Genomic DNA, 8,833 nt, shown 5'->3' with positions numbered 1-8,833 from the left:
AGTGCCTGACTGGGGGTTGACAGTAGGTGGGATCTAGAACTTCATCATCAATTGTTGTGTTTGCACTACCCTCCCCCTCAGACCGAGCCTCTTCTTGCCCTGACCGAATATTTAAGTTGTCATCCCAATCGGGTATCTGCGTCTCATCTTCATCAGTATGTTCCTCATTGCCTATAACCACAGTTGTTGGAAAGGCAGCATTTTGGTAGCCAACAGTTTGCATTTTATGAAAGTCAACCTCCAAGCCATGTCATGCCCTTCTAAAAGCATGTATAACACAGCGAGGGGACTCCAACCACAGTCTCCCTCGTTGCCACTCACTGGGCCACACACACCCCACTTGACTGGCATCGGTTGAGCTCCCTTTTGAAAAAGAAAAAGATGCTTTGCATGAAGCACTCTCAAAAATACGCGTGCCTTTCCCGTCCCCTGGCTGACCCAGGGGAAGAAAAGTCCTCTGAGAGCCATGACTTGTTCATCTTGGTTCTTTTAGAGACACAGCGAGGGGACTCCAACCACAGTCTCCCTCGTTGCCACTCACTGGGCCACACACACCCCACTTGACTGGCATCGGTTGAGCTCCCTTTTGAAAAAGAAAAAGATGCTTTGCATGAAGCACTCTCAAAAATACGCGTGCCTTTCCCGTCCCCTGGCTGACCCAGGGGAAGAAAAGTCCTCTGAGAGCCATGACTTGTTCATCTTGGTTCTTTTAGAGACACAGCGAGGGGACTCCAACCACAGTCTCCCTCGTTGCCACTCACTGGGCCACACACACCCCACTTGACTGGCATCGGTTGAGCTCCCTTTTGAAAAAGAAAAAGATGCTTTGCATGAAGCACTCTCAAAAATACGCGTGCCTTTCCCGTCCCCTGGCTGACCCAGGGGAAGAAAAGTCCTCTGAGAGCCATGACTTGTTCATCTTGGTTCTTTTAGAGACACAGCGAGGGGACTCCAACCACAGTCTCCCTCGTTGCCACTCACTGGGCCACACACACCCCACTTGACTGGCATCGGTTGAGCTCCCTTTTGAAAAAGAAAAAGATGCTTTGCATGAAGCACTCTCAAAAATACGCGTGCCTTTCCCGTCCCCTGGCTGACCCAGGGGAAGAAAAGTCCTCTGAGAGCCATGACTTGTTCATCTTGGTTCTTTTAGAGACACAGCGAGGGGACTCCAACCACAGTCTCCCTCGTTTCCACTCACTGGGCCACACACACCCCACTTGACTGGCATCGGTTGAGCTCCCTTTTGAAAAAGAAAAAGATGCTTTGCATGAAGCACTCTCAAAAATACGCGTGCCTTTCCCGTCCCCTGGCTGACCCAGGGGAAGAAAAGTCCTCTGAGAGCCATGACTTGTTCATCTTGGTTCTTTTAGAGACACAGCGAGGGGACTCCAACCACAGTCTCCCTCGTTTCCACTCACTGGGCCACACACACCCCACTTGACTGGCATCGGTTGAGCTCCCTTTTGAAAAAGAAAAAGATGCTTTGCATGAAGCACTCTCAAAAATACGCGTGCCTTTCCCGTCCCCTGGCTGACCCAGGGGAAGAAAAGTCCTCTGAGAGCCATGACTTGTTCATCTTGGTTCTTTTAGAGACACAGCGAGGGGACTCCAACCACAGTCTCCCTCGTTGCCACTCACTGGGCCACACACACCCCACTTGACTGGCATCGGTTGAGCTCCCTTTTGAAAAAGAAAAAGATGCTTTGCATGAAGCACTCTCAAAAATACGCGTGCCTTTCCCGTCCCCTGGCTGACCCAGGGGAAGAAAAGTCCTCTGAGAGCCATGACTTGTTCATCTTGGTTCTTTTAGAGACACAGCGAGGGGACTCCAACCACAGTCTCCCTCGTTGCCACTCACTGGGCCACACACACCCCACTTGACTGGCATCGGTTGAGCTCCCTTTTGAAAAAGAAAAAGATGCTTTGCATGAAGCACTCTCAAAAATACGCGTGCCTTTCCCGTCCCCTGGCTGACCCAGGGGAAGAAAAGTCCTCTGAGAGCCATGACTTGTTCATCTTGGTTCTTTTAGAGACACAGCGAGGGGACTCCAACCACAGTCTCCCTCGTTGCCACTCACTGGGCCACACACACCCCACTTGACTGGCATCGGTTGAGCTCCCTTTTGAAAAAGAAAAAGATGCTTTGCATGAAGCACTCTCAAAAATACGCGTGCCTTTCCCGTCCCCTGGCTGACCCAGGGGAAGAAAAGTCCTCTGAGAGCCATGACTTGTTCATCTTGGTTCTTTTAGAGACACAGCGAGGGGACTCCAACCACAGTCTCCCTCGTTGCCACTCACTGGGCCACACACACCCCACTTGACTGGCATCGGTTGAGCTCCCTTTTGAAAAAGAAAAAGATGCTTTGCATGAAGCACTCTCAAAAATACGCGTGCCTTTCCCGTCCCCTGGCTGACCCAGGGGAAGAAAAGTCCTCTGAGAGCCATGACTTGTTCATCTTGGTTCTTTTAGAGACACAGCGAGGGGACTCCAACCACAGTCTCCCTCGTTGCCACTCACTGGGCCACACACACCCCACTTGACTGGCATCGGTTGAGCTCCCTTTTGAAAAAGAAAAAGATGCTTTGCATGAAGCACTCTCAAAAATACGCGTGCCTTTCCCGTCCCCTGGCTGACCCAGGGGAAGAAAAGTCCTCTGAGAGCCATGACTTGTTCATCTTGGTTCTTTTAGAGACACAGCGAGGGGACTCCAACCACAGTCTCCCTCGTTGCCACTCACTGGGCCACACACACCCCACTTGACTGGCATCGGTTGAGCTCCCTTTTGAAAAAGAAAAAGATGCTTTGCATGAAGCACTCTCAAAAATACGCGTGCCTTTCCCGTCCCCTGGCTGACCCAGGGGAAGAAAAGTCCTCTGAGAGCCATGACTTGTTCATCTTGGTTCTTTTAGAGACACAGCGAGGGGACTTCAACCACAGTCTCCCTCGTTGCCACTCACTGGGCCACACACACCCCACTTGACTGGCATCGGTTGAGCTCCCTTTTGAAAAAGAAAAAGATGCTTTGCATGAAGCACTCTCAAAAATACGCGTGCCTTTCCCGTCCCCTGGCTGACCCAGGGGAAGAAAAGTCCTCTGAGAGCCATGACTTGTTCATCTTGGTTCTTTTAGAGACACAGCGAGGGGACTCCAACCACAGTCTCCCTCGTTTCCACTCACTGGGCCACACACACCCCACTTGACTGGCATCGGTTGAGCTCCCTTTTGAAAAAGAAAAAGATGCTTTGCATGAAGCACTCTCAAAAATACGCGTGCCTTTCCCGTCCCCTGGCTGACCCAGGGGAAGAAAAGTCCTCTGAGAGCCATGACTTGTTCATCTTGGTTCTTTTAGAGACACAGCGAGGGGACTCCAACCACAGTCTCCCTCGTTGCCACTCACTGGGCCACACACACCCCACTTGACTGGCATCGGTTGAGCTCCCTTTTGAAAAAGAAAAAGATGCTTTGCATGAAGCACTCTCAAAAATACGCGTGCCTTTCCCGTCCCCTGGCTGACCCAGGGGAAGAAAAGTCCTCTGAGAGCCATGACTTGTTCATCTTGGTTCTTTTAGAGACACAGCGAGGGGACTCCAACCACAGTCTCCCTCGTTTCCACTCACTGGGCCACACACACCCCACTTGACTGGCATCGGTTGAGCTCCCTTTTGAAAAAGAAAAAGATGCTTTGCATGAAGCACTCTCAAAAATACGCGTGCCTTTCCCGTCCCCTGGCTGACCCAGGGGAAGAAAAGTCCTCTGAGAGCCATGACTTGTTCATCTTGGTTCTTTTAGAGACACAGCGAGGGGACTCCAACCACAGTCTCCCTCGTTTCCACTCACTGGGCCACACACACCCCACTTGACTGGCATCGGTTGAGCTCCCTTTTGAAAAAGAAAAAGATGCTTTGCATGAAGCACTCTCAAAAATACGCGTGCCTTTCCCGTCCCCTGGCTGACCCAGGGGAAGAAAAGTCCTCTGAGAGCCATGACTTGTTCATCTTGGTTCTTTTAGAGACACAGCGAGGGGACTCCAACCACAGTCTCCCTCGTTTCCACTCACTGGGCCACACACACCCCACTTGACTGGCATCGGTTGAGCTCCCTTTTGAAAAAGAAAAAGATGCTTTGCATGAAGCACTCTCAAAAATACGCGTGCCTTTCCCGTCCCCTGGCTGACCCAGGGGAAGAAAAGTCCTCTGAGAGCCATGTCCACATTGTCAGTGGACAGACACGTGTGCTTATCTGCCAGCAGACCCACAGCAGCACTGAAGACAGGTTCCGAGAGAACGCTGGCTGCAGGACACGACAAGATCCCCAAGACGTACGTGGCGAGCTCAGGCAATTTATCAAGATTGGAAGCCAAGAATGAGCAGGGCTCAAGTTGCACATTAATGGAATCGATGTTTCCTTGCATATACTCATATATCTGTGTGTCCTCCTCTTTTTCCTTGTCCAGCTGTTTTGTTTTCGCATGAGTATATGTCCTTGTCACTTTCCAATGTGTTTGAGTTGTTTGTCACCTTTAGGACACCTTTGAGGGTGTTTTCTAGGTGTTTTTCTGTGTTTGTGATTGCCTGCCATTGTTTCCTATTGGCTCGAGTTCGGTTCGTCGAACGTTCGACGAACCGAACTCGAACGGGAGGTCCGTTCGGCGAACCAACCTCGAGCCGAACCGCGACCGGTTCGCTCATCTCTAGTCATGATAACACTTGTACCATCTTTTCATTTAGATTCCACCTACAATTATTTACCGATTCCAGTTCTGAAATAGGCTTTCATGATCTACTCACTAGAATTCTCAAGTGCATAAGGTACTGAGACATATACATGTTCACACCATTATAAAGAACAAAGTATAAACATTGAGGTTTTTCTCACACCCATGTTCCTGTGTTCTTTGATATGATATGTGTTCATTTCCTTCACTATATAGGATTGCAAGTTTTCCATTTGTACCTTAATGGCAATGACGCTATACAATTGAACACATATCATCCTGTTATCCATATAGGTGTGTATTTACCTGCTTGACTATTTTTGGTTGTTTGATCCAGAATGTTTCTCCAGATAGGTCATGTGGAAATTTTCTTTCCTCAGTACAAATGTTTTCACTATGGCTTTGGAAAAATTTTTTGTATGTGCATCATGGTCATTTGACCCATTGTACTCTCAAGTAGCAATATATTGTACTGTTATGTTGTACTATGTACTAATTACGTGTTTATATGGTTTTGTAACCCTTTATGATCTTAGATAACTTTATCCTTGATAAAGACCTAAAAACAAGGTCGAAACGTTGGATGAATTATCCTTTTGCACAAATAAAGAATTTTCAGCATTCCAAGAGTTCTTTTCTTACGTTATTGATCACTATAGTGTGCCAGAGCTATTTCTATTGAATTGACTCTTATTTTTTCTGAGCACCTGCTATATACACAGTGACCCAGACATATTCAAGTTTCATTCAGAAGGCAGAGGGAAGCCTTAGCAGCTGAGCCTATATCTTGGCTTGTGAGCATTAGAACAGGCCGGCGATTACAGGGTAACATGAAAAATGTCCAGCTTGCATTATGACTAGAACATGACAATATCCTTTTAAGTACTAACCTATGATGCGTTCCTAAGCAGTTGATGTTATATGTTCTACATTTCATTTTCTGCATACTTTACAAGTAGTAGAATTTGCTTTGATATAGGCAACTGGATTTTCACAATGAAAAGGCAAAGGATAACGCCCGAAAAAGACGCCATACATTATGTCAGTGCCATCACTGACAAACCTGGATTGACCATGAAATACATCAATCCCCTTAAAGGTGAGTTAAAACAAGTTTTAACTAAATTGCCTTAATATTGTCATGCATTAGAATGACTGTCTTAGGTAATGATAAATATTTTCTACAGGAAGAGGAGTGTTTGCTGAAACTGAAATCGAAAAAGGGAGTTTTGTTGCAGAATATCGAGGCGAGCTCACGTATGCACTTACGATGGTAGACAACTACTCGAGATTTATGGTTGTGGTACAAGTCAAAGATCTAATGGCCCATACTGCAGCGAAGGTCTTCCAAGCACACTTATGCAGACCTCATGGCTACTCAGAGAGAGTCCTCACAGATCAAGGCACAGCCTTTGAAGCGGAAATCTTCAAGGACTTCTGCAGCTTTTACCGATGCAGGAAGATGCGCACTACACCCTACCATGCTCAAACCAATGGTTATCAACCTGCTCAGGACTTTACCCCATATTCCAGATGTGGCCTTACAAGTGATTTATAGAGGGGTAACAATACGTTGGGATCACCGGATCTAATCTCCCTTTTTATACACCCTAAAATCTTGTTTGCTTTAGAATAAACAATAACATCATAAAGGTATAGCAGTACCGTTTCAAAGTTTCGGTGTCCCAAGCAGCATTCCATCAGCCTCTGGAAGGTTCCTGGCAAATTGCACAGCTCGAAGGGCATGCTTTTGAACTCGCAGAGACCCATCGGGGTGGCAAAGGCGGTCTTCTCCCGGTCTGCCTCAGCAACGGACACTTGCCAATAGCGACTAGTGAGATCAAGGGTAGAAAAATAATTTGCAGTTCTCAATGCAGCTAGCTATTCCTCAATACAGGGGAGTGGTGCTGTCCTTCTTCTTTAACAGGACCAACGGAGCTGCCCAGAGGCTACAACTGTCACGGATAACCCCAGCCTCCTTCATGTTGCTCAACATGTCCTTGGTACACTGGTAATGTGCAGGTAGTTTTGGCTTATATCTCTCTTTGATGGGTGGGTGTGCACTTGTGGGGATGTAGTGTTTGACCCCTTTTATTCTTCAAAAGTCTAGCGGATGTTTGCTGAAGACTTGCTCGTATTCTTGCACTAGCCTGTAGACCCCCTTCTTGTGATGTGAAGGTGTGGAGTCAGTGCCTACGTGTAATTCCTTACACCACTCCTCTGGCTGACTTGGTGAGCTGTCACTGAATGGGTGGGCTGAAGCAATGGTGGATGCTGCTGTTTGGATAGCATGTGTATCTACTGAGAACAGCTTATCAATGGTGGCAAATCGGAGCAGCTTAATCTCTTGCTCTCCGCAGTTCAACACTCTCATGGGCACTCTTCCCTTCCATATTAATGAATAAAACTATGATGTAAATAGCATATAGATACCCCACAAATGCAGATAAAAGTAGGTTATGGGAAAAGGGGGAAGAGAGAAACAGGAAAATAGTGGAATAAAGTATACCTTCCAGGTGGGAGAGGAAATGGCAGCACAGCCAGTGGAGGTGAAGCAAGGGGAGCCTGCAACTAAAGAGTTGAGAGCGTTATCACATGGTGACTGAGCCTGATTGTAACAGGAGCATAGAGGTGCCGATCCTGTCTTACCTGTGTTGGTGTAGAAGTGGGTGTCCTGTGGTGGAGTCAGCTATGTGCAGTGGTGGCCGTGGGTTCTTTTATGTGCGACCGTAGTAATAGCTGCGCCCACTTCCTGTATGGGAGTGGAATGCAGTGAGGGTAATGGAACGCACGCCTGCGCATTTGTGTTTAACGTCGCGCATGTGCAGAACGGAGAAAAGGCTGCGCTCACTTCCTAATGAAAGGGAGTGAGACGCATCTGGGAAGGGAAGGGAAAAGATTAGGGTTTGGGGATGATGAAAGGGCTTTCTACGGGCAAGGATGGCAAAGGGTGGCAGTGACGGAAAGTCAGGCAGCCTGTCCTGTCCTGTCCTGTCCGTCCGTCTTTTTGTATCATGAATTGGAAAGACTGCAAGGGGGAGGGGAGGTGCTTGTGTCCAAAAGGAGGAGTTATTCAGATTCATTGCAGTGGGCGGCGGCTGCAAAAAGCACCATTCTTCTTGTTTTTGCTCTGCAAAACAGCCTTTTCAAGGGTTGGCTTGGGTGACAAAATGTCTTCTGTAGGCGTGGGTTTGTCTCCCTCTCCCTAAGATGTGTCCGGTATAGGCCAGGGTGCCACTCAAGGCCGTAACCAATTCGGGTTATAGCTTCTCGGCCTTTTGGCTAAGATCAAGTGTAGTTTCGGAGGACGCTACCTTGGTCGGTACTGGAAGGTGCCTGGGATTGCACGTCTGCCGGCCTTGAGGAAGTGTGTGCGCCTTCTGGTGACACATAGCCCTCTTGTGCCTGGACGGTTCCCAGGCAACGGGAGGCGATCACCTTTGTTATTTTGAAGTCCTACTGATAAACAGAAAAAAAAAAAAATTAAATCTGTTCTTATCAGTTTAATATCTGATACGTCCCCTCTCTGGGGACCAAATATTAAATGGATTTTTAGAACAAGGAGATGGAAAAAATCTTGCTCTGTCCACTCCACGCATTGACCTGGTATTGCAGTACCTCCAGGACCGGTGCACCCCTTCTTAACCCAGTTTCCAAAAGCAGAACTCAATTCACCTGATTCAAATGAGCCCCATTAGTGAATTGAAAGAAAGCAAAAACTTTATATGCACCTCAATTTGGCCAATTCACTTTTCACACTTTCACCCTTTTTTTTATCTTTCACACCTTTTACTTGCTTTATTGATGCAAAAAGCTGTGCCAAATAGCAAACTCATCTCCACTCAACTTGACCAACTCTGCTATGTCCCGTGCAGTATCTTATTCTCAGTCTTATCTAGATCATTTGCAATTGAATAGAATAGATCCCTTTTGGCTGCTTATGACTGTGTAAAATATGTAGTTTTACTGGGCTGGGATGAGAGAATCCATTGAAGCATGGTGTAGGGATTGTGGTTCCTGTGTGCTAAGAAGAGAGGCTGGCACCAGCCAGAAAGCCCCATTGCAGCCAATAATCACTTAATAACTTTTTCAACTTGTCATCATATGGGAGGCCT

General features: G+C 47.4%; 1 pseudogene; it reads left to right on the top strand.

Annotated features, from left to right (window-relative positions):
* Positions 1-8,151: 8,151 nt before the first annotated feature.
* LOC142260705 (U2 spliceosomal RNA) lies at positions 8,152-8,358 on the top strand (annotated as a pseudogene).
* The last annotated feature ends 475 nt before the right edge of the window (positions 8,359-8,833 follow it).

The sequence above is a fragment of the Anomaloglossus baeobatrachus genome, unplaced genomic scaffold (assembly GCF_048569485.1).
Source record: "Anomaloglossus baeobatrachus isolate aAnoBae1 unplaced genomic scaffold, aAnoBae1.hap1 Scaffold_167, whole genome shotgun sequence".
In the NCBI taxonomy this organism is placed as follows: domain Eukaryota; kingdom Metazoa; phylum Chordata; class Amphibia; order Anura; family Aromobatidae; genus Anomaloglossus; species Anomaloglossus baeobatrachus.
This window is presented reverse-complemented; position numbering and strand designations above follow the sequence as displayed.